We start from the raw sequence: 27,074 nt of genomic DNA on the forward strand, positions 1-27,074 counted from the left end.
GGTCTTATTAGAATCTTGTTAAACTCTTCTTCTTCAAACTTAAATGAACTTTAGTCCTAAGAGTGAGGAATTATGATGCTCGTGGGCTGTTTTAAAGATGTGCATAGGAGCTGGTGTGGACAGGGAGGCAGTGCCGAGGCCCTCTGTGGCCCCTGGATGACCTCAATGAAAGGGGGGTGGTCAGAAGCTAGTCCACATTATTCTGCCCAGCTTCTGCCTCAGGGAGGCTCCTGGTAAGGCGCGCAGGGCACGGAGGGCAGAGTGCACAGACATTTATTTTGTCCAAGGCACTGCCTACAGAAGACGAAGCCAGTGAATAAAATGCAGCCCAAGCCCTGGAGGGCCAGTCCCCAGGAGTGCTGCTCCCCACAGGTGACACTGCAGAGTTGTTTCCTGCCTTAATTTCTCAGGTTGCTTGTCTGTCTGCTTAGTGGGAAGAAAAGGCAGGTCTCCCAGAGGGTTTCCTTGCCCAGGTGAGGCATGGAGATGCTGCTGTGTCGTCCTGCAGGTAAGCAGCGATATCCTGCAGCACAGCGTGGGGAAATGAGGGTCCCTTGTAGCACCATGACAGTCCTGGGGTCGCTTAAACCAACCAGCGTTGTTGCTTAAATCAAGCTGAAGGTTTTGCATTTTCAAAAAAAGCAAATGATAGAGAATAAAGGAGAATGAAAGATTAAAAAAAATTAATGCTTTGCTTTAAACTGGAGCCACTAATTTTTTGTTTTGTTAATCCTCATCCAAGGATACTTTTCCCATTGATTTTTAGAGAGAGTGGAAGGAAGGGAGAGAGAGAGAGAGAGAGAGAGAGAGAGGGAGAAACATTGATGTGAGAGAGACACATCAACTGGCTGCCTCCTGAACGCTGCAGCTGTTTCTCCTAACCAATTTTTAATATATTGTAATGTATTGTAATATAAAAAGTAACCCTTTGGTTTTTAAGCATTGCCGCCAAGGGAGGGATCAAACTACAGGCCAGGATCCCAATTTTGTCAACGTTGGACATGGCCGAGTAAGAAGGTAGGATTCTTGTTGTTTCGATCCATGCAACAACTTGCAAGGATCTCCAGGGCATTGTGCTAAATGTAAAAAGGCCATCTCAAAAGGTCACATACTGCATGACTCCATCTATGTAATAGTCTTAGAATGACAACATTACAGAGATGGAAAGCAGATCAGTGGTTGCTAGAGGCTGGGGGTGGGGGAAGGAGTGGGTGAAGCTGTAAAGGAGAGTGGGTCTGTATCAGATGGTGGCAGTAGTCACACAAATGTACACACCCACACCAACACTCTCATGCACACACACGCACACAGCCAACCTACTTCTTTCATTAACATCTTCAAAGTTGGAAATACTGAGTTGGGGTTAGTTTTTTGTTTCTGTTGTAGTTGCTTTTTGTGAGTGGTGAGATGGGTGAGGCCATCTTTCATTGTCTCTAAAATCAAGGCATGGCTGGCGTGGCTTAGTAATTAAGCATCAACCTATGAACCAGGAGGTCATGGTTCAATTCCTGGTCAGGGCACATGCCCGGGTGTGAGCTCGATCCCCAGTAGGGGGTATACAGGAAGCAATCAAACAATGATTCTCTCTCATCACTGATGTTTCTATCGCTCTCTCCCTCTTCCTCTCCTCTCTGAAATCAATAAAAATATATTTAAAAATAAACGAATAAATAAATAAATAAATAAAATCAAGGCATTACAGTAGTATAAAAACCAAACTAAAGCAGTGCACAGATAGAAACTACTCAATCCTGTTGCATTAGCGTTCTGCCAGTTCCACAGAGACAAGGCTGTAATGATCACAAACAGGATATATAGGATGGAAGTACGTCAGCATCATACACACAATGTCCCCCTGCCCGAGGTTTCCCAAGGCAGATGTTCAAGACTTTGCACCAAGCCCAACCACGCCTGTGGCTGTGGCCAACATCCCTTCCATCAATGCACAGACTGTGCGGGTTGTTAAATATTTTGAATATAAGTCCTAGGTCTTACATGACTTTATTTTGTGTCCTAGAGAATGAAAAAAAACAAACAAAACAAAACCCAAACAAATGCACAACTCTGATGGAAGTTTTATACTTTCAGGAGTCTTGAAAGTTGCAAAGTTTTTTCTAAATGTAGGGTCTGTGATAAGTGTTTTTGAATTTACTGTTGGAAAGAAATCTGTGACTAGCTTCGTGACTTGTAACTAACTCTTCTTGCTGTTACCATATGGCGTTTCCTTTAATAAAAACATTTTGCAGAAATAATGATAAAAATTACTTTAAGCTTTTATAAAAGTTAGGTGTTCCTGGCAATAAAAATACTCCTTATAATTATGCAGATAACTATGTATCTAGTAAACAGGAAACACTGCTGTCCTTTTACTTCATTTCTGGGTGAAAATGATGCACCGTCTGTGTGATTCAACCTTAGGCATTTCCTCAGTATCGTATTCAGCGGCCTCTCTTTAGACGGCAGCAATGTACATTCAAGGACCCTGTTCTCTTCGCATATCCTTTAGGACCCCATTCCTTTGACTATTTGCAACAGAACAATACATTTCATCTCTTCAGAGCTCTGAGCCCCACTGATGAGTTCAGCTACATGCAACAACAGAAGCTGCCCTGGCTTAAACACATTGAAAAACGTCTTGAGGTGAGCAGACCCAGCAGCTGTCTGGACCCTTTCTTTTTTCTGTCCCACTGTCCTGAGCAAGCAAGCTGCTGTCTTCATGTGACGTTCCCAATGGTTGCAAGATGGCCTCTCCAAGCCTCATGTCAGTGTTGCAGACAGATGGAAGAAAGGCCTTTAGGAAACCTCATCCAGAAATTTCTGCTTATTCTTTGGCTAAAACTGGGTTAAACAGTCAATTCTAAGCCAGGGATAAGAGAGTTATGGATGAGGGTTGAGTCAGCCAACCAATACCATCTGCTACCCACACTATTGCAGAAAGGGAGGAGGGGCTTGCTTGCCTTCCTATGGGATCTTATTTCTGAATTGGATTCTATTCTTGTTTTCCCCACTATCTTCTAGGATCCCTCTGAGTGGTTCTGAGTGTATACAGGTGAAGTTTGGTTGCTCAATTTTACCTTTATAAGAATTAACTGTGTGATCTTCTTTTCTGTGAGCTTGAGTGTTTTGCTAAGGCATGGTACCTACGGGGTTTGATTTCATTTCCTTACATCAATTCATAGGGCAAAGTAAAAGTAGAGAATGTTAAGATCAGTGTCTGCACCCAAACTTATCTGATTTAGTGTGGAGGGAGGGTACAGCCTCAGGTACTAATGGCAAGCAGAGGGAGAGAAAAGAGATCAAGAATGCAAATTATTTTATGCTACACATGCTGAGGCAGTAAATTGGTTGGCTATGTACTTAACCATCAGTCTTACATGACTCTCCCCTCTGGATTGAAAAAGGAGCGTTCTAAAACTATGATAGTTTTAAATTTATAAGAGCTGAGCTCATGCTGGTCTATGTTTAAGGTTCTGCAGCTATCTCTATAACAGCCAGGGGTACATATAGTGAAAAAAAAAAATCCCTTGAGATTAAACTGGAAATACGTTTCTTGCTTTGTTTCAATGCTAACATTATCAGGTGGGCTTCTGCATTTTAACATAATCTTCAAAATAACCAGCGACATGTCTAGGAATAACTGTGGATTCAATCTTCTGAAAGGCTTCTGACCACACTGTGATGGTCATTTTTAGGCAACAGTGTGAGGAGGAGAAGAATGACCTATCTATAGAGTGTACTGTGTTATAGATTAAGATATAGTATTCTCTTCATCTATTCATCCATCCTCTTTATTGGTAGAGAGATTCTCCAGGCTGTAATTATTTATCCTCATTTTGTGTCAATTTCCCTACGTATAAAGCGACATAATTGCAAGGGTTAGTATGAAGATTAAATGAGATAATTTTGGACTTGCAGCCACAACACACAATGCAATGAGAGATTTTGTGTTTTTTCTCATGATAGCTATCCCACAAATATTGGAAGATTTTGAGGCTGGAGATAATCTCTTTTACTTAAAAAACAAAACCTTTCCTTGCTCACTACTCAACTTGTTGATTAACTGTCCTTATTTAAATACTAGAGGCCCAATGCACGAAATTCATGCAAGAGTAGGCCTTTGCAGCTGCGAGGGCTGCTTGGATCCGTTCCTCGCAGCCGTGGGCGGCTGCCTCCATCCTGCGGCTGCAGCCCCGGCTTTGTCCAGAAGGACGTCTAGTCTAATTAGCATATTATGCTTTTATTATTATAGATTGGCATTTTCAACATATACACCACCCATTCATTTTCATGTAATGCTAACGGGCACTGTCACCAAAATTACTGTCATTTTAGCCACCGGGTATTTACTAGCATCTCTATCTTCTGTAAAACAAGATTGAAACGCAAACAGGTGTTTTTGGTAGGTGTGTGCATGCTTTGCACCTTCAGGGCACTCATACTCACCTTGGAGTGATTCCAGAGGCTCCCCACCTTGGGAGAGGCCCTCTGGAGACAGTCTGGAGCTTCTGGTGGGAAGGGAAGGAGGCAGTTCCCAGGGGGGCCCGAGAACTACTTGGTGCAAGGAGATACCTTAGTGGTTATTTTCCTTATCAAGCCTCATTATTGTTGGTAGAAATTATACTGATTTGGAGCTAATTATTTTTATTCTGTTTTCACTTTCTTCTTTCTTCAGAAATGTCTCAAAGTCTTACTTTATTTGCCATCAACACTAAACCAGCATCGCCATGATGAGATCCAGGAGAAGCTGGTCAGGCATTTACCTTGTTGGTTTAAAATTCTACGATAATTTAGAGGCAGCTGTGCGAATTTAATGACAAGATTCATCCAGAAACAATTACAAAAAGAAATTCATCCAGAAACACAATTCCAAAGAGAAAAAAAAAAGATAATTTATACAAAGCATTTAAAGTATTGTCTGGCTACATTAAGTGCTATGTAAGTGTTCATTGCTGTAGTCATCGCCTTTGTTATCATCATCATCATCATCATCACAATCATCTCCTTGCTGTCCCTTTAAGGAGAGGGATTCTGATCTGATGGGGTCCAATTCCAGGGCACAGCTGAACAGATGAGACTTCACTCGTAGAGGTATGGCTCTTCCCGACACCCTTCTTGCTTTGATCTCTGAGTGAAGACGATAAGAGGCCCAAGGCCTGCTTCCAAATTCCAAGTACTTGAATCCCTAAAGAAGGCCATCTCCTTTTCCTGCTTTGTCTGCCTCTTCGTAACCTCTTTTCTCAGGATAACTTGTATTCAGGACCTTTAGTCTCTTGCCCTCCAGTGGTACAGCCCTGAGATCTGGTCTGGGGGTGAAAGGGCTCTCTTGGGCCTCTAAGACAGGCCTCCTGCTCCAGCCCAGTTTTCCAAATTCCAAGACGAATGATATCAGACTATATCTCCCACTGCTCATAATATTTAAATCTGCCACTGGGACTTGCTAAGAAGTGATGGCCACTGTGATTCTGATAATCCCATATTCCTTAGTTACGATACCAGCTTAGCATTCTTGAATCCCATGATCATTTCTAATGACAGTAACATGTGATTATGACAGCTGGTGTTTCTTGTGGACTTACTATGCACTAGACATTGTTATATCAACTCACTTAATTCTCACACCTCTGATGAGGAGGCTATTACAATCCCTGTTCCATACGTGCAGACAAAGGAGCTCAGGAAGGTAGCTGACTGCACGGGCGACCTGGCAGGAAGTAGGCTGGGACCAGCACCTCGGTCCCTGGCCCACTGCTGTAGGGGCCCATCAGTGTGCAGCAGCGATGGATGCCTGGCTTGTGTCATAATATTGAGGAAAAATCAGATCTGGAGTATAGTGTGGACTCTACAGTTTTGACAAGTCTGGCCCTGGGCTACTAATCTTTATATGTTCTTGGGCAAGGGTGGTTGGTTATATTAAAGATGGGGTAATTGGTGTGATTACTAAAATCAATGTGTCGCAGTGGGGAGGAGAGAAAAGAAAATAGATTATGACCCCACTTGGGTCTATAAAATAATTCTGATATTTTAGAAAGAGAATCAATGGTTAGGATGAAAAAAAGAAACATCTTTTTAGGGTAAAAACAAATCTTCTTTTTTAGGCCATGGTACTACAAAGGTTAAAGAAAATATTCCATAAGAGCCTCTGCTAGAATTTGAAATGATTCAGGACACACTTCCCTTAGATTGGGAAATGAACACCATGTGACTGGCAGAGCTTCAGTTTCCTGTGTTGAAAATCAAATCCCATTTTCACTTGTGGGTATTTCATTCATCTTTGCTTTTTTAATTACATAGCAGAAAGTGCTACTGTAATTTCTTCCCTGTGTAACGACAGCATTATTCATCAAAAAGCTTTTAATTCTATACAACTGGTTCTCTTCAAAAATTTCTTTCAATCTCTTCAGAGGCACAGGGTGTGAGTTTTTGACCCTAGGGTTAATTATCTGCAAGGAAGTTAAAATCAACAACACCTCATCCTGGGAAAGGGAGCCTGAGCAGGACCCTCCTGTTAACCTGTCTTATTGTTAGTGGTGGGCAGAAAGCAAGGTGGTGTGGGCACCCCACACCCTGTCCTGTTGGACTGAGCTCCTTGCGGGTGGGGTGGGGAAGGCAGAGATGTCTCGTTCCCCGCTGTATTTTCAGAGCCTATTCCAGTATCTGGCAACAGAAAAAAATTGGTAAATCTTTGCAAAAGTGATTTAAATTGAGGGGAGAGTGAATGGATAAATTGGCTTTGAAATATTCCTGATTAAAAAAACAAAAATGTATGAAAAGGTTCTATTTCTGGAGAGAAAAATAAAGGGAAGCAATGAGCAGACTCCCTAGAGGCCATCAAGGGACTAATAACTGGGGCTTGCACTGTAGCCTATCTGCGGGGAAAAAGTTTGATGTGCCCTCTGGATGCAGTCTCTTCCTCCCAGACTCTCCCCTCCTAAGGGTGTACCGACTATGTCTGCCCTGCTCTCTCGATGCGCCCAGCATCCCCTTATTCATTTGTTTTATTTTAATTAGAAAGCATTACTGAGCAACACCATATGTGTGGTCCAATGCCGGAACTCGAGGAACTGGGCTGGAAGGGAGCAGAGCCGCCAAGATAAGAAGAATGACAGCTCCCACGTGCTGAGTGCTCATCACGTGCCAGGCACACTCGGGCACATTTCCGAGCATTACCCCATTGATCCTCGCCCCACCCCTAGGAGCCGGACTGGAGGAGTTCCTGCTGTACGAGGGGCCTTGCGTGCTTTACCACCTCAGCCTCTGAGACCCACCTCGCTCATTACACTCATGTCTTGTTCCCAGAGCCATTTATTAACGCATCTGTCACTTCTAAGAACTGCTCATTCATTTTTGCATCCCCAACACCTAGCGCAGTGGCTAGCACCTGACAGGTGCTGAGTAATGTTTGTGGTTTTATTTAAGTGACTAATCCAGTGACAAAGCTGCACATTGAGAAGCAGTGCAAATCCATGTACAGAGAGCTGCAGAGGGCAGTGTGCGGGAGGGGCCGGGACCAGTGACACACAGCGGCAGCTGGAGGGGGGAGCTCTGAAATCCTGTGTCAACGTGGGGGTGGGTCAAAGGGACCCCAGAGGAGGAGAGCAGGCCCAGGGAGGCAGTGGGTGTGAGGGGACAGGCCTGCACACCACACAGCGGCCCTCGCAGCGTGGGCTGCGTGAGGGTCTGATTGGGCCTGGCCACAGTGCTGCCCAGACGACACTTGGCGTCATTAATCATGCTGGGACACTGAAAGGGAAAGTTCCCAGCATGGCTAACCCATGTTGAGGTCCTGAGAGGAGCCAAGGGGCCCTATTTTATGATCTATTTTTAATGGGACACAAGCAGCGTGGAAGCCCTGGCCACTTCAGGTGACGTTCCATTGGGAAGGGGCTTTGAGCTCCAAGTACACGATACGGCCCAGTTCTGCCCCCATGACTCAGCACTACCTACTAGAGCGGCAAAGGGTAGGACAGAGTAAAACTGCTAGTTAACCACACTTTTGGGTGTGAAAATGTTCTACATATGTGACCTGTGGCTTCAAAGCCCAGGGGCAGGAGCCAGGGCCTGGGTGCAGAGAGCCCTGGGAGGGCCTGGGTCACTCACTCTGTAGGAGCCAGCCTACAGCCTAGCTGCTGGGTGAGTTTTGAGGCTGTATGGAGAGAAGCGGGGAGCCACAGAGAACAAGAGGAAGGGAGAGGAGCGGGGAGGAAAGAGGCAGGAAAGGAAAACAGGGAGCTCTCTTCCCCCGGGTGGTGGTCCCTACGATCTGTCCAACCAGTGCAGTCTCGTATCCCAGCTTCTTCGTTCCTTTAAAAAACACACCCGTTTCCAGATTCTCTTAAAAGCCCAAGGTTTGTTACCTTCTCAGATCAGCCGAATTTCCTGAGAATCTGGGCATGGCCACACTCACATGCCCAGGGTTCTGTTTTCTTCACACAATGAGTGTGTAGTCTTGGGGCCTGTGCTTTCAGGGCCAGATTGCTCAGACCGTATTCCAGCTCCAGCACTCAGGAGCTGTGTGTCATGGAGCAAGTTACTTAAACTTGCTGTGTGTCAGTTCCTTCATCCTTAAACTACCTCATAGGGCGGAGAGAAGTAATTGAATGAATCCACGTGAAGCTCTTAAAACATAATAAGCACATAATAAAACGACTAATTCACAATGAGTAGGGGAGGCAAAATTACTGCTAATGAGAACCATTCAATAAGAGTGAGTGAGTGAAGACCTAGCTCGTGCCTCTGAAAGATGGCCAACTCCTGTATAACCTGTCCTTCCTGACACAGGTTTGCCACCTGTTGCTCCATATTTACCATCCAGACCTTTCTGAGCATGATGCAGTTGAGCCATCCTCCTCGTTGATGCTCCTTCTCCCAGCCTTCCCCCACACTGACTCCTAGAGACTTAGCCAGCGCTAACGGCTCCTTCCTGGGCTCTGATCTGCCCCCTCCTCCAACCCCCACCCCACCCTTCTATTAGGAATCTCTGCTCCCAGTCTTTCTCCTGGCGCAGCAGCCTACTGCCCTCTCTAGGAAGCCCAGTCTAATGCCAACCCTGCTCATGAGAGCGGCCCTGTTTTCTCCTCTTCTGCAGATGACCAGAGTGAGGCGCAGGGAAGTGAAGTCTGAGGCCGTGCGGTCGGTACGCAGTGCAGCCAGATTTACGTTCAAGTGATCCAGCTCCACAGACACTACTGTGCCATGAATTGGATCAGTGGTTTATTGGCTGGTTAGCTGGGTAGACAGATGAATGAATCAATGGGTAAATAGGTGAGTAAATGAACAAATAACAAACAGAGTTTAGTGTTAAGAAGGACCCATCCCGCCATATGGATGGACGCATATTTAAAATGGGTGGGCTGCCTGGCATGACGCCTGTAGAGCAGTGGCTCTTAACTGGGGAGTTTTGCTCCTCGGTGACCGTTGGCAATGTCAGGTGACATTGCTGACTGCCACAATCTGAAGGGGGTGTGCAGAGTTCCTGGCATCTAGTGGGTAGAGGCCAGGGATGCTGCAAACATCCTACAAAGCACGGGCCAACACCACAATAAAGAATCATCCAATCGGCCCGAACCAATATGCTCAATTAATATTTGACAAAGGAGGAAAGAACATACAATGGAGCCAAGATAGTCTCTTCAATAAATGGTGTTGGGAAAATTGGACAGATATATGCAAGAAAATGAAACTAGACCACCAACTTACACCATACACAAGAATAAACTCAAAATGGATAAAGGACTTAAATGTATGACAGGAAACCATAAAAATTCTAGAAGAATCCAAAGGCAACAAAATCTCAGACATATGCCAAAGCAATTTCTTCACTGATACAGCTCCTAGGGCACTTGAAACTAAAGAGAAAATGAACAAATGGGACTATATCAAAATAAAAAGCTTCTGCACAGCAAAAGAAACCATCAACAAAACAACATGAAAACCCACTGCGTGGGAAAACATATTTGCCAATGTCATATCTGATAAGGGCCTAATCTCCAAAATTTATAGGGAACTCATACAACTTAACAAAACAATCAATCAATCAACTAAACAATCCAATCAAAAAATGGGCAAAGGACCTAAATAGACACCTTTCAAAAGAGGACATTCAGAAAGCCAAGAGACATATGAAAACATGCTCAAAGTCACTAATCATCCAAGAGATGCAAATCAAAACAACAATGAGGTACCATCTCACACCTGTCAGAATGGCCATCATCAACAAATCAACAAACGACAAGTGCTGGAGAGGATGTGGAGAAAAAGGAACACTTGTGCACTGCTGGCGGGAATGCAGACTGGTGCAGCCACTATGGAAGACAGTATGGAGTTTCCTCAAAAAACAAAAAATGGAACTCCCATTTGACCCTGTGATCCCACTTCTAGGAATATATCCCAAGAAACCAGAAACACCAATCAGAAAGGATATATGCACCCAGATGTTCATAGCAGCACAATTCACCATAGCTAAGATCTGGAAACAGCCTAAGTGCCCATCAGTAGATGAATGGATTAGAAAACTGTAGTACATCTACACGATGGAATACTATGCTGCTGTAAAAAAGAAGGAACTCTTACCATTTGCCACAGCATGGATGGAACTGGAGAGCATTATGCTAAGTGAAATAAGCCAGTCAATGAAGGAAAAATACCACATGATCTCACTCATTCATGGATAATAGAGACCATTATAAACTTTTGAACAATAATAGATACAGAGGCAGAGCTGCCTCAAACAGATTGTCAAACTGCAGCAGGAAGGCCAGGGAGGGTTGGGGGGCAGGAGGGAATGGGGTAAGAGATCAACCGAAGGACTTGTATGCATGCATATAAGCATAACCAATGGACATAAGACACTGGGGGGTAGGGGAGGCCAGGGGATTGTCAAGGGCGGGGGGAAAAAAGGACACATATGTAATACCCTTTGTAATACTTTAAGCAATAAAAAAATAAAATAAAAAAAATAAAAAAAGATCAGGCCTGGCCAGTGAGGCTCAGTGGTTGAGCGTAGACCTATGAACCTGGAGATCATGGTTAGATTCCTGGTCAGGGCACATGCTGGGTTGTGGGCTCCATCGCCAGTAGGGGGGTGTGCAGGAGGCAGCCAATCAATGATTCTCTCTCATCGATGTTTCTCTCTCTCCCTTCCTCTCTGAAATCAATAAAAACATATTTTTAAAAAATATATAAATAAAGATCAGGAAGGTGGGGCTCACATCCTGCTTTCCTTCCCTCCTTTCCTTTTTCCCCCCAGAAAATCCTTTTCTTTTTATTTTCCCCAGCTTTAAAAAAAAAATTAAAAAAAAAAAAGAATCATCCTGCCCAAGATGTCAATAGTGCTGTGGCTGAGAACCAGCTTTAGAGGGATTTAGGTCAATCCCTTGGGAAACAGACAGGTATTTGAAGGAATACAGTGAGTAATTTCATATTTGAAAACCTGTGCCCCTAAAAAACAAAAAGCAAACAGAAATCAAAAAACAGCAGGGAGCCTTGCTTTAGTGGAGGAGGCACAGGCTCCTGTGAGAGAATAACAGGCCCATCCCTCAGGGGAAAGGAGAAAAAAGCTGAGGACAGAAACAGAACTCCAAATGTAGAGGAATACAAAGTATTCTGATATAGCCTACACTTTCCAAAGAGAAATAAATGAGCATATATCTCATTTTTGAGAAATATACATAGTTGGATGCATGTTGCCTTCCCCTGTCTCCTCCTGCCACTTCCTTTGAGGATCCTGCTCCAGTCTGCTCATGCCTGCACTCTGCCAGGTCCATGCCCAGACCCGGGCAGGCTCTGAGACCTGACACGGCTGGTGCCTGGCCCAGTCAATGGGCCCTCATTGGGTACTGTCAGAGACTGATGGGCTCTGGGTACACCTCTCCGTTAGCACCGGCGATTCATTTCAGCCACCCTGAGAGGAAGCTGCATCAACATACACTCAAACCAAGTCCAAACACCAGCTGCACAGGCCTGGCTCTTCCCCGGAGCAGGAAGATTGATTCTGTCTGGGACTAAATGCCTGCTTCACTTAAGTGCCCTCTCAGTGAAGTTGTTAGAGACGGGAATAATGGTCCTCTGCGGCAGGAGTGAGCACGCAGATGCTGAGAGCCGTGGGGACTGACTGCCCGAGTCCCAGCTGGCTGCAGCACCACCATTGCCCTAAACGTGCTGGAGACAAAGGACATCCCCCTGTGCACCACCTTTCAACGTTAATGAAAGGAGCACTGCTGAACCCAGGCCGGGTTTCGGTGGTTTCAGGTGGGACAGTTTCGACACAGCAGGCTCGGCAGCCCCAACAATGCAGGGCCCCTGGATGGGGAGCTGGGGCAGTGGCAGAAAGTGGAAAATGTTACCCCAAAGCACAGCTCATGTTGGGCAAGTACCTGGTTACTTCCCGAGGAAACCCACCATAGGAGGCTCAGGACAGCCTGACATTTGCTGTCATGGAGCCTCCATTCCCTGCCTCCAGCTGGGTTCCCTGGTAGCACAGTGAGCGGTGCACACTGGGCCTTTCTTTAGGACTTAAACCAGCCCGCTGCCATTGTAGCTCTCCACACAGGCAAGGCGCTCCTCCTGCCACTCGCTGCAGGGGACAGTCACATGAGCATGTTCTCTGCTTTGCCAACAGCAAAACTCATTTTGAAAACAGCATTCTTTCTAGATGAGAGGAATTATTACTCCCTATACCTCATCATCCCCTCCCATCATGCAGTCATTTCAGCTTTACTTCAAAACTGGGCAAAGCAAAAGAAACAATAAAGCTGTGATACTCTGAAATCCATAATCCCCTTCCACATGTCACAGTGTGAAAGCTGCCCAGTCCCCTCTAAGCACATTAGCAGCCAATACAAGGGCATTCCCAGCTATCAGACTATTTTGAAATAAACCCAAATTATTGGGTAGAAGAGTAGGCCAGCCATAATTCCTCTATTTAAGTTTCCCTTGAAACTGTATCCCTGTGATAGGAAACTCCTGCTACCATTCAAAATTAACAAAGGACGCAGACAGTGTTGATGAAACATTAATGACCAATTTGCAAATGTTCTAGGACCCCCTGAGTTCACCACAGGTTCATCAATGCAGCATTCACTCTCTTACTTTATTCTTTCAATTATTTAGCATCCATTAAGCGCCCACAGTAATCTGAGCTCCAGCAACCTTTCACCCCATTCCTTCCCCTGGCGGCTTCATTCACCTGGTGTCCTTCTAACTGCAATCGACCTTTGCCTTAAGGCAGGAAGCTCATTTAGAAATCACTCTCTGTGGGCATCCCTTACAGTACATTTCCAAGTGCCCAGGACACATGACAATGACCAGGATATGACAGAAGCTCGAAGAACTTTTCCAGCCGTCCCAGTGCATCGGAGGGAAACGGACCTGAATGTGAGATCCAGTGGCGCCTCCGTCTGTGACTTCTTCAGACCCACTTTGACTGGGCTTCATGAACTCAGCCACTGAGTATTTACTGAGCACCTGCAGTGTTCCCAGCACTGTGTTAGTGAAGGGCAATGCAGCAGCCACAGCTGTGGTGGAGGGCTGAGCCACATTCCCATCACAGAGATACAGGGCCACCTTATCTCTGTGATGGAGTAGAGACCACTCAGGAAGAAGGACTTGGCGATATGGAAAGGACACCCCCTTGCTGCCTGCTACAGATTCAATGCAACCCGAGTCACCTAGACTGAGTCCAGAGGTCCCCTGAGTGCGCTTTCTTCACAATTCCCTGAGACCCACGGGGTAGCATTTGTGGTCTTTACTTCAGCAGAAAGCCCCTGCCCTGGCCTTTCCCTCCTTCTGGCACTCAGCCTCTCTGAAAAGTGCTCACATTATAAATGACACTGCAACCACAGGGGAAGTCACAGACATGCTGGATGTGGGCACAAACACAGCGCCCCTGAGACCAGGGCAGAGGGAAAGCGCTGGGCTGAGGAATGCGGTCTGACCTCATGGCAGTGGAGCACTGGAGCGGGCCTTGCCTGACCATGCTCACCAATAGAACTAACGATGACTAATGACAGCCCCTGCTCTCACCATAGCAGCCACTGCTGTTTACTGAGCAATCTCCTAGGTGCAAACACTGTATTCATGCTTTTCCTACTAGTAACAGCCCCTAGAAAAGGTATTCACACCTCACTTTACAGATGGGGAAAGTGAGGCTCGAAGTCACACCGTTTGCACATGATAGTGGCAAAGCTGGACTCTGAATTGGGTTAACGGAGACTTTCGCTGAGATGGCCTACGGCGCTCCGTGTTCATCCCAAGCCGTTACCCAGCAAGCTCCCTCTGGGTCCCTGGGGAGTGTCCACAGCGCAGAAGGGAGGGGCCTCTCTGGCTGAGAGTTGATTTCAGAGCCGTTGGCTAGGAATTTCCAATAGTGGAGAGGACAGGGTATTCTGGGGCATCAGGGTGGCAAAGGGGACCTGGGCACTGGGGACTATGAGCTGGTTCTTTAACTACTGGTGACCTCCACCCTTTCATAGCGCTAATTCCTGCTAAAGCAATGGCTGCTCTGCAATAGGGGTCTCTGAGGCACAGGGAGCTAGCTTCATGCTCCCTCCTTTTCCCCCTACTTTTTACATATTTTGAAAAACAATTTCAGAAACATTAATGTACTCAAAACAATTTCAGAAACATTATCTGCTCAAAATCCCCTACTTTCTTTTCAATCAATGTTCCTAAAATAATGATGACAAGGATGATAATCTAATATAAGATGACACTTTTATAGCACCTTTCACATGTCAGGCACTATTCCAACAGCTTTACATGTATCAACTCGTGCAATCTTCACAAGCATGTCACGTACTATTATTCCTGTTTCATAGATGTGGAGACTGAGGCACAGGTAGTGGCCAAGATTCGAACCCTGGCAGCCAGGCGGAAGAGGCCACACATTGGAACCATTTTATAACAACTGCCTCAAAACTCATATCTCATTCCTTCTATGCTCAAAACTCTTTCCTCACCTCCTATTCATTACCAAATTCAGTTCCAACTCCTTAGCCTGGCCTCACCCAACCTACCTCCAAAGTCTCTTTGTAGCTTTCTCCCCACAAATCCCCGGCAGCCTGTTCCATTCCATGCATGAGGCCCCAAGCATGAGCCTGAGGGCCAAAGCGTTACTGTTCTCAGCTAGTAATCCTTCCTCTCTCCCCCCTGCGTCTTGGGCTGGCCTTCTCCCTGTTTCTGCATATTCAAATCTTACCCATTTTCTGCTCTAGGAGCTTCCTCTTCCCATATTGCTCATCTCCCACTTCTCCGAATCTTGGAAACAACTTTCTATAATACCTCCTTCCAACCTTGACATTGAAGTTTCGTGCAGGAAAGGAAAAGGATTGTAATGCACAGTGCACAGCTGAATGCATTTCCTCTTTTCAGTAGTCTCTCTTCCTATTGTCCCTGAATTAACCCACTGTCCCCTATCTTACATTCTCCTCTCCCTTGAAGTTGAAGCCCATCCTATATTTCTGACTGAACCTCAGAGTCTGGAAGGAGCAGTTTTGGCAGGGCATTCTTTCTGCTTCAGCCTCCTCCTAGGGTCTCTGAGCTTTGGAAGGAATAGTGTGGTTGGCTGAGCATTTTTTCTTTTAGGTTCATTTTGTTAGAAATTGCCCTTCTTGTGAGAATTAAAACAAACAGGTACATATTTCAACCTCCCTTAGTCCTAGTCAGGCCTTAGTTTTACTAAACCTACCCTATCTCTTGGGTTAGCATGTAACCCAACCTGCAACAAAGGGAACAACTCAGGGGCCGTCTCTGATCCACTGCACAGTCCTAAGAAGCACTCTGAGCAGGGGTAGGAAAACTGCCTGCCTCCTTCTCAACCCCACCCAGAGCTTTGCCTACGGAGGACCTGACCCTAAGGGACTATGGCATAACCTGTACTTTTTACCTGGTGTTACTCTCATTTGGAAAAATATCTTACATTTCCTACATAAATCTAAGCTTCTTAGAGGCTGACTTAATGCTCTATTTTTATTTTCTCTGTAGTGTCTTGTACAAAACCTGTCATTTAATAGATGTTGAATAAATATTTGATGAATGAATAAATGAGTTTTCCCAACAGGACCAATATTATAAACACATGAAGAATAAATTAATATAAAAATAATATTTATATTAGAGAGAGCCAAGATGGCAGCATAGGTAAAGAGCTGGAAAGAGAAGTTTCTGTAACTTTTGGGCTGTAAAAACCAGCAGGGATTGTGGCTGAGTGACATGGAGGCTGCTGGACACCCAGACAGTTTCTCTTAAAGGGCTGGTACATGAACTTACATGGACTCACTCCCTCTGAACTCCAGCGCTAGGGCAACAGCTCAGGGGAATCCAGAGACATATGGGGAGGAACTGGATTGTCTGGCATCAGAGCAAAAACTTGGGGACAGCTTTCTCCAAGACAAGGGTGCTTACAGAGGTCATTGTTCTTATTCTGAGACCTTCCCCATTGCAGAGCTGACTGGCAGCCATATCTGAGTTTCCACCAGCCTGGATCACACTGTTCGCTCTGCCCTGGTGATTCCCTGAGACCCCACCCCATCCAATTTGCAGCCTCACCCAAGCTGTTTGCAATGGCTTTTCCATATGAATGGCCTGTCTTGTCTCAGGCATCAGACTTGCCTGAAATCTTTCAAACAAGCAGCAGTTGGCATCACTGTGCCCCATACCTATCAATAAGAGGCCCCACCTGGACACGTCTAAGCCCAACACAAGTAGCAACCATCCGTAGATCGCTTTGTAGCTCCTGCCAGGTGGCCCTAGGCAGTAGCTGACTTTGGACCTCCAAGGAGGCCCCAGAGCCAGTGCACCCAGTGGACAGCTTCAAACCATACCAGATTACAACTTTACACATCCACGAGCTACACATTCAAGGGGCAGACTCAGTGAGCACCAAAGCCCCACTGAAGCAAGTCCTGCTCCTTAGGGGTGTCTGCTGCACAACAGTTCTTCCACTGTAGTTGCAGCTGGTCCTCACAGCCAATTGTCCTGGAGGTCAATTCCTCCCAGTGATGCAATCAAGGCTCAACTACAAGAAAACAGTGCACAGAGCTCACACAAGGGCGCACCTAGAGTGTGCAGCTCAGGTGACAGGGGAGGCTAAGCCACTGGGCCATAAAGGACACCTATTTTACAAGGCTCTACCAATTCCAGGAGACATAGAAGCTCTACCTAATACACAGAAACAAACACAGGAAGCAGCCAAAATGTTGAGACAAAGAAACAGGTCACAAATGAAAGAAGAGAAGAAATCTCCAGAAAAAGAACTAAATGAAATGGAATCAAGCAAATTACTATGTACAGAGTTCAAAACAATGGTTATAAGGTTGTTCAAGGATCTTAATGAGAGCTTCAAGGGACTTAGTGAGACTTTCCAGGACGTTAGTGAGAATTTCAAAGACATGAAAAAGGATCAGTCAGAAATTAAGCATACACTAACTGAAATAAAGAATAATTTATAGGGATTCAACAGTAGAGAATTCAGAGAATCAAATCAATGATTTGGAATACGAGGAAGCAAAAAACACCCAGTCTAAAGACCAAAAAGAGTGCTTGCTTCGGCAGCACATATACTAAAATTGGAATGATACAAAGATTAGCATGGCCCCTGTGCAAGGATGACATGCAAATTCATGAAGCATTCCATATTTAAAAAAAAAAAAAGAAAGAAGTCAAAAAAGAAAAAAGAATCAAAAAATATGAAGACAGAGTAAGGAGCCTCTGGGACAACTTCAAATGTACCAACATTCACATTATGGGGGTGCCAGAAGAAGAGAGAGAGCAAGATATTGAAAACCTATTTGAAGAAATAATGACAGAAAACTTCCCTGGTGAAAGAAATAGACTTATAAGTCCAGGAAGCAAAGAAAGTCCCAAACAAGAGGAATCCAAAGAGGTCCACACATCAAAAAACTCAAGAGTTAAAGAAAAAGAGAGACTCTTAAAAGCAGCTAGAGAATAGCAGTTACTTACCTACAAGGGAGTGCCCATACGACTATCAGGTGATTTCTCAACAGAAGCTGTGCAGGCCAGAAGAGAGTGGCAAGAAATATTCGAAGTGATGAATAGCAAGGACCTACAATCAAGATTACTCTACCTAGCAAAGTTCTCATTTAGAATGGAAGGTCAGATAGAGAGCTTCACAGATAAGAAAAAGCTAAAGAGTTTATCACCATCAAACCAGTATTACATGAAATGTTGAAAGGTATTTTTAAGAAGAGGAAGAAGAAGGAAAAAAAAGATAAAAAATATGAACAATAAAAGGTCAGTAAATACATATCTATCAACAACTGAATCTAAAAAGCAAAATAAATGAACAAAAAAATCTAATGAACAGAATGAACTGATGAATAAAATAGAATGAGGCATGGAAACATGGAACAAACTGACGAATCTTAGAGGGAAGGAGGAAGTGGGGTGGGAAGAGATTAACCAAAGATCTTATATGCATACTAGAGGCACAGTGCATGAAATTCGTGCACGGGGGTGGAAGGTGGGGGGTCCCCTCAGCCCGACCTGCATCCTCTTGCAATCCGGGACCTTTTGGGGGATGTCCAACTGATAGTTTAGGCCCGATCCCACAAGGATCCCTGTGGATTGGGCCTAAACCGGCAGTCGAACATCCCTCTCTCAATCCAGGACCACTAGCTCCTAACTGCTCGCCTGCCTGCCTGATTGCCCCTAACTGCTCACCTGCCTGCTTGATCGCCCATAACCACTCGCCTGCCTGCCTGATTGCCCCTAACCACTTGCCTGCTTGCCTGATCGCCCCTAACTTCTCCCTGGGGGCAGGGCCAGCCAGGGCGAGGGGCCGTGGTGTTCTGGTCTCTGGTTGTTCTGCTTGTTCCACTGTTTCAGTTGCTGGGCTTTTATTATATAGGATATACATTACCTATGGACACAGACAATAGGGTGGTGAAGGCCTGGAGTGGGGTGGGAATTGGGTGAGCGGGGGCAATAAGGGGAAAAAAGGGTGACATCTGTAATACTCTCAATGGTAAAGATTAAAAAACAAAACAAAAAGAATGGCTCAATAGTATTTGATGTCAATTCTTCCCAGTCTAATCTATATATTTAACACAATTTCAATTAAAATTTGAGCAGAAGTATTTGTAGAAATCTACAAGCTGAATTTAAATTTTTATGGAAAAGCACAGGAATACCCTAAGCAATTCTGAAAAAGAACAAAGTTAGAGAGCTCACACTCCTTGATTTCAAGGTTTATTATAAAGAAACAGTAACCGAGTCAGTGTAGTATTAAAGAAAGGATACAAGTAGATAACATGAGTAGAAAGAAATCCAAGCTATGACATATGTGTTGGTTGATTTTTGAAACAGGTAAAAATTCAATTCTGTTGAGAAAGGAGAGTCTGATATTCAACAGGTACAGGAACAGTTGGATATCCATAAGTAAAAAGAGTAAAAAAGGAACCTCAATCCACATCTTTCATCTACTGTAGAAATGAACTCAAACTGAATTTAAGTGTAAAATCTGAAACTATAAAACATTTAGAAGATAATCTTTGTGATTTAGAATTAGATAAATATTTCTTAGATACAACACCGAACATATGATCCATAAAAGAAAAAATGATACATGGGATCTTAATAAAAAGGAAACAACTCAATTTAAAAAATGGATAAAAGATATGAACAGAGAATGCAACAATATAGATGGCAAATAAACACGTGAATGATATTTAGCCAACGTCATTTGAAATGAGCAAAATGGAAGTTAAAAGCACAATAATTTATCACTACATCTATTAGACAAGTTAAATAACAAATGAACAAGCCAACAAACAAAAAATCTGACAATAGCAAGTGCTGGTGAGGATGGTGAGCACCTGAAACTATGATACATTGCTGGTGGGAATGTGAAATGGTTCAGCCACTTTACAAAAAGCATGGCAGTTTCTTATAAAGTTAAACATACACTTATCATATGACCCAGCAATCGCATTCTTGGGTATTTACCCAAGGAAAATGAAAACTTGTGTTCACACAAACACCTGCATGTAAATGTTTATAGCAGCTTTATTTATATTTGCCCAAAACTGTAACAACCCAAATATCTGTCACCTAGGAAATGGATAAACAAATGGTGGTTCATTCACACAATGGAATATTACTCAGCAACAAAAAGGAACAAACTACTAATAAACAACAACATGGATGACTCTCAAGGGCTTCATGTTAAATGAAAGAAATCAGGTTCAAAAAGTTATATACCATATGATTCCACTTATATAACATTGTGGTGAAGACAGCGGTATAGGGGCAGAAAACATCAGTGGATGCCACAGGCTGAGAGTGGGAGGCCAGGTCGGCTAAGGAAGCACAAGGAAGAAGGGAATTTTCAGGCAGATGATGGGACTGTTATATATCATGGTTGGCAGTGATTACGTGACTGTATGCATTTGTGAAAACTTGTAGAAACTGTCCACAAAAGGATGATTTTTACTGTATGTAAATATATCTTAACTTAAAAATATAAAAGTTAAAGAAAATTTTAAGTTCACTGGATACTTAAGAAAGCAGACCATTTTCTGTCTTGGCCTTGGTCCACCTGGTAATTTTAGAAAAATATGCTTTTTTTAGTTACCTAAGCCCTGATTTTTGGCAGCATTTATGGAAACTACCTAAGGAAATTAACTGAACTAGTCTCTTCTGTTTGTCCACAGCACACACTGACAACTCCCCACCTGACTCTGGCTCTCATCCTCCTCTCTGCAGTCCCCAAAACTGCACCCTAAGATCACCCCATTCCTATCCACAGAGGCAGCTGCTGTGGCTTCCCTGGTCTGCAGTTTGACTTGATTACCTTACCTGTGAATCCGCACTGCCCTATGAGGCCTTAGGCGTTCTGCCTAAGAAGCACCCATGGTCCCACCTCAAGGTCTGTGTTTACTAATAATCCTATCTGATAGAGGGAATATGCTAATTGACCCTCACGCCATCGCAAAGATGGTGGTGCCCACAGCCAATAAGGAGGGGATATGCTAATTGCTGCCCCGCCCTCAAAAATGGCAGCACCCACAGCCAGTAAGGAGGGAATATGCTAATTGACTGAGATGCCCTCAAAGATGGCAGCGCCCGCAGCCACAAGATGGCCACCAGGACAGTCGGACATCCTTTGAGGAGTCCCAGATTGAGAGCCGTTCTAAAATACAAGGGTGGCTGTGGTTCAGGGTTGAGCCCAGACGTCCTTGATGCCTCTAAAGTCCTTCCATTCAGGGAATTCTGGACCCAACTGTCACCTGGCAGAGCAGCACTCAGGTACAGGATGAGCTATGTTCCTGCTGAACACTGTCTAGGGAGGTTTAATGGTCCTCCCTTCTTCACTAAGCCTCGGCCTCCTTCTCTCTCCCAAGTCCTCTTCTCCGTGGCTGTGGAACAGCCCAGGGACTCAGAGTTGGCCTTCCAGACACCTGATGGGCTCGGGCGACCCTGAGACTCACACCAGGAAGGCATCACCACACCATGCTCATGTATTTTTTCCTGATGACCACAAAGGGAAGAAGTGACAGTTATGGCAACAGAGTTCCTGAATCCTTTCCTGCATGTCAACGCTGTGTTTGCTCCTTGTCCCTGGTCATATGCCAGGAGTTGGCACTGCATCACGGAACCCCGGTCACTCTGCAGCTCGAGAAACTGGGGAGGAGGGCAGTGGTGGCTGCCACTTCAGGTCTCTAATGGCTGACAGCCTGTGCCCGCCTCTTCCTTAGGAAAAGGGTCTCAGTGGCAGAAGCTGCCTACTCTGTAAAACCCACATAAGAGAGAACTGAAATCACGCGGTTTGGGGAAAAGTGTGCCGAAATGTAAAACATTTGCTTGGTGTGATCCCGAGGGGCACGCAGGGGCCTGGGACCCACTCTCCCTCCGCAGGTCCTGCCCAGCAGCTGTGCAGCAGGTGCTGGCAGGGCACTTCCGCTGTCCTGGGGGACCGTGCCAGTCACCGGCTGGACCCCACAGACTGCCTGCTGCGGCTGCTTCTAAAATTCATTTCAAGCCACATTTTGGCCCAAAGCCCTAAAGCTTCTTTTCAGGAAGAAAGCATAAAGCCTCCCAATTTTATTTTTTTTTTTTTACTGCTTGTTCAAAGAACAATCATATAAGATAAAAGTATCATCCTCGGGCAAAGAAAATTTAATTCAAACATTCTTAAGATTAGATTCAACAACCTTTTCCTCACAAGCAAACAAACAAAAAAAGAAACCCTGCTTCATTCTTGGTCTCTCCCCCCCGCCCCCCATTACATAAGCAAAGGAAAAAAAAAAAGGAAAGAACAGGAAGTATGTACAGGAAAGAGAACTTTCACCTGCCCTGTAAGCACAACTAAGAAAGCTGTAACAACCACTTCAGAGGCGTACTAACAACCCTACGAGGGACTCCACTCTTACCCCACATTACAGATGAAGCCACCCAGACATGGAGGGTAATGTGTCCGAGGCGGCACAGTTGGGAGTGCACAAGGCAAAGATCTGAATCCACGCAGTCTTAGCCCAGGAACAAGTTCTGAACCAGATGCTACAGTTGAGGTTGGCATAGCTATGGTCAGAATGAAGTTGCCTTTTGATTTGTGAAGAAATGAAAGAGGGGTTAGGTTTGATTCTTTTCCACTCCTACTTTCTTTTTCTATTAACCCCAGGTGCACACTCATGGGTCAGTCATGACCCGTGGCTCTGACACTATCACCTTTCATTTCGGCTCAATTCCCTTCAAGTCTTCATTGACATTAAAATAAAACCCAGCTCCTAACCTTGGTCTCTAAGGCCTAATCTGATGGGCCCTTGGCTACCTTGCTGACCTTCTCTCACCATGTACTGCTCACTCACTGTGCTTAGCAACATGGCCCCCTTTCTATTCTTTGAACATTCTTGCTTTGGAGCCAAGCTAGCTGTCCCGCTCTACCTACTCTAAAGTTTCAGCTTAAATGTTACCTTGTCCACCTGGCCTTTCATGAGCATCCAACCTGAAAACCCCTGTCACACTGCCCTGCTTAGTTTTGGTTGCGGCATTCCCTCTCTACAAGGAGACAGTCTTGTGCAGGCCAAGCTGTGCGTCTACGCAGACCACTGAACGCGTGGCAGCCGTGGCCCGTGGCTGGCCGTACAGCGCAGAACTTCTAAAGCCCACATTAACTTCTTCTTTGTTCTAGAGCCTGAGAGATGTCCACACATAAGGGCACTGGCTGTGCAGTCACATTGCCCTGCCTGAGTTTTCCAAAAAGGGGTCTCATCCTCAAAATCTGATGTTAGCATTTAAGTGCTTTCCTTCAGCAACAGGAGCCTTTTTCTTCAGACAAGTAAATAGGTGGGGGAGGGGAGACACTCTCAGACCCTGTCAGTGATGTGCTCTGCACAGGCTGCAAGAGGTGGGACTGGAAATGCTCCTGCCACCTTCCAGGCGACGGTTGGGAGACATGCACTGGCTTAGAACCAAAGAGTCAAAGTTAACAGGAAGATTCTAGATAAAATTTCCCTGTTCTTGCAACACACTGAACTTGAATCTAATAAACCAGAATTTAATTAAAACATTTTATTTTCAAATCCAAGAAAGGAGCCACATGGCTTAGGGCTGAGAGCCAGATTTCACAGGCTGGGCAGGAATAGGTTCAACTTTCATTAACTGTTCAGTTAGGAGAAGAGACTTAGGGCCACAAACTGAGGGAGGAAAAGACAACATATTTTTTGGTTCAATAAGATAAAAATGGTTTTGGTTAAAAGGAAAAATATACCTTGCATTCTGAACCGTCACCCTTGAATTTGATATTCTAAATGTGTCCTGTTATACACCCATACATTATAGCCTGTTTCACCTGTTTCAACAGTGGCATCATCTGAAAAGAGGGACGTCACCAAGCACCTACCTGAAAAAATGTGGCCACACTGGTAGCCTGGGGAACCTTCACAAGAGTCTGTACAAAAATGAGCTGCTTTGTGAAAGGAAAAAAAGGAAAGAACAGGGAGTATCTACAGGAAAGAGAACTTTCACCTGTCCTGTAAGCACAACTAAGAAAGTTGTAACAACCACTTCATAGGCGTACTAACAACCCTTCGAGGGACTCCACTTTTACCCCACATTACAGATGAAGCCACCCAGACAGGGAGGGTAATGTGTCCGGTGGTCAGTGAGCATCATATCAACAGTTGGACAGTAGGTGGGACACTTAGCATATTAACCCTTTATATATATAGATAAGAAGATCAGAGGTTGCCCAGGGCTGGGTGTGTGGGGGTGTGGAGGTGAGGGAGAAAGATGATATTAGGGGTGATGGCTAAGAGTTCTTGAGTTTTTTAATGGAGTAATGAAAATATTCTAAAATTGATTATGGTGAGAGAGGCACAGCTCTGTGACCATGCTAAAGGCAACTGAATTGTATACTTAAAAAGAAGACTCAGTGTTGGGAGGGAGTGGGTATGGATACAGGTGAAATATAATAGACCATGTGTTGTAAAAATTTTAAATGTATAGATTTTATTGTCAGACCCTCTGGGTCAAATCCTGGTTCTGCCAATTACTAGCTACATGACCTTGGGCAAGATATTTAACTTCTTTAATATATATATATATATATATTGATTTTAGAGAGGAAGGGAGAGGGAAAGAGAGATAGAAACATCAATGATGAGAGAGAATCATTGATCGGCGGCCTCCTGCCCCACCCCCCCATGGGGATCGAGCCTGTAACCTGGGCATGTGCTCTTGACCCGGAATCGAACCTGGGACCCTTCAGTCCGCAATGCTCTATCCACTGAGGCAAAGCAGCTAGGGCAATATTTAACTTCTTTGAGCCTCAGTTTCCTTAAGCGGAAAATGGGAGTAATATAGGTTTGTTCAGATTCAATGAAGTTGGTATATTTAAAGCACATAGAATAGTGTCTGGCACACATAAAATACTCAATAAACAGAAACTTTAATTATTCTCAACTTTTTTTCTTCAGGAGCATCTGTTTCTTCAGCATCTGCCTCAAAAGTCACAGTAATTGTGACTTTTCCTGATGTGTTGTTGGCTTTGTCCTTTTTAATTTTTATAATTATTTTTAACAAGGTATTGTCTGTCAAAGACTCCATTTTCTGTGTGAGTTACTTTGTGGTCTCGGGCCATAGATGAGGATTCAGGAGGAGCAGTAAGAGTTAAGGAGACCAACCATAGCACCTTGGTCAACTCTGTGCGGGCAAGCCTGCCTCCCTGCCCCCAGGGGCAGCAAGGCTGGGGCAGCAGAGGCTAAATCCCACCGATGACCCTTTCAGACGCTTTCCATGGCGGTGCCTCTGGAATAAGGTTGGTTCAGCCCAGAGGTGGCTGCGTGCCATTGTGAACATTAACAGACCTGCCAGTTTTTCCTCTGGATCCTGCCTTGGTTCAGCTCTTACACCCCAACCGGGCCTCCTAAATGAGCAACGTGCTTTGGCTCTTTTTCAATAACAAAGGCTCTGCATGAGCCTAAATCAGTAAAACTATGATAAATATTTTATAAATGGCACGCTGAAAGCACAACTCCGGCAAACACACACATACAATGGGATTTATATGCTCACATATGCCCACCACACAGAACTGCAGCATTTTCTTCCATTCAAGTGCATATATATCAACATATGTGTAACTCCAAAGTGAGCTCCAAAACAGATTTTAAAAATGTTGTACTGTACATATCAACTGCCCCAGGCAATCAGCCAAGGAGTGATGTAAACATATGGACTAAATTTCATGGCTTTGAAAAACATGGTAGAGCAAGACAGCAATATGCTCTTCCTCTCTGCTCTCCGGGACTGCCACTCGGCGGGCAGGGGCATGCCAGGCCTTGGTCAGTTCACCCTGGGGGCCACCCCCATCTTTGCAATGACCTGTTCATATATGCAAAGGTTCTTGTGAAGCAAGGTCTTAGAGCAGCGCTATTTCGAATTCTCTCCACCTTGGAAAGCACTCCTTTGTATGCAAGACCTTCCCCATGGACACACCTGGATAGGAGACAAGCAGCGGTGCCGAGTGCCTGCGGTGTGGTGTGCGTGTGATGTGTCATGAGTGTGAAAGATCATCATGTATCGTGAAAAGCAAATGTAGAGTAAATATAGTGATCACATTTGTTTTCCTAAGCATCGATTTTTCCTGACCTCCATTCCATTTATAAGGTATCCTATCTAATAATAGACAAACATGGTAATTAACCGTAACTTCGTTACCCTTCCCATTGGCTAATCAGGGCGATATGCAAATTAACTGCCAACAAAGATGGCAGCTAATTTGCATACGTAGGCTCAATGATGGGAGGCGAAAGGGGAAGGAGGGAAGAACGGTGATCGGAAACCCAGGCGGCAGGCAAGAGCCGGGTGGCAGGGTAAAGGCACTTTGCCCTGCTCCCAACCCTGGATCCAAGAACCCGGGCAAAGGCCCGCCCCCCAGCTGGTGATCAGAGAAGCCGGGTGGGGCAGAGAAGAGGCTGCCAGTGTCTGCCTCTTCCCTGCCCCCCACCCCGGTGGTGAGCGGTGACCCTTTGAGGCAGGGAGGGACCCAGAACACGCGGAAGCCAGATCTTTTTTTTTTTTTTTTTGGATTGTGTAATTATTTATTACAAATAAACGGTGGTTTCACATCTGTTAAAAACAGGTCCTCTTTTTACATGTGTGTGCAAGTTCTGATGTACAAGAAAGGGTCATGTACTTAGTTCGTCCATGCAAAGCTCACAGGTACATCACTAAATACTTTAAAAATAGAATGATCTCTTTTTGAACCAATCTGTTTAGATTCAGGATTAGTAAAACAGTATGGAACTAATGAAATACAATGATAGGAATTAGGAAGTGTGACACTGATGGTTCTGGGCATGTGAAGGGTGAGGGACAGAAGGGTATACATGGCCTTCCCTTCAGTTCTGCTGGAGAGATGAGCTCCGAGAGCCCAAGCTGCTCCATGCCCAGAGGAGGTGGGTGTGGTCAGTGGCTCTGTTTCAGAACTTCTTGCCAAGCAGAGAGCTTACCCGACCCACAGGAACCTTTTTACTCCAGAAAACAGAAACAGCCAGTCCCCAATGGGCATGGGAAAACCAGTGTCCCCTCCTGTGCACGGTGTCCTGATGGGGTGACGG

The 27,074-nt window shown here is 44.9% G+C and overlaps 1 protein-coding gene and 1 non-coding gene across 6 annotated transcripts in view; one reads left to right on the top strand and one right to left on the bottom strand.

Moving 5' to 3' along the window:
- The window catches only part of FARS2 (phenylalanyl-tRNA synthetase 2, mitochondrial), a 540,234-nt gene that overhangs the window by 33,550 nt on the left and 479,610 nt on the right, over positions 1 to 27,074 (bottom strand). The gene's annotated exons all lie outside the window — the stretch shown is intronic.
- Positions 17,532 to 17,635, top strand: LOC139004547 (U6 spliceosomal RNA). Its single transcript, XR_011470425.1, has one exon. It is a non-coding gene; the product is annotated as a U6 spliceosomal RNA (small nuclear RNA).

Source organism: Myotis yumanensis, unplaced genomic scaffold, assembly GCF_028538775.1.
Source record: "Myotis yumanensis isolate MYYU_CA2020_CCGP unplaced genomic scaffold, mMyoYum1.0.hap1 SCAF_2, whole genome shotgun sequence".
Taxonomy (NCBI): domain Eukaryota; kingdom Metazoa; phylum Chordata; class Mammalia; order Chiroptera; family Vespertilionidae; genus Myotis; species Myotis yumanensis.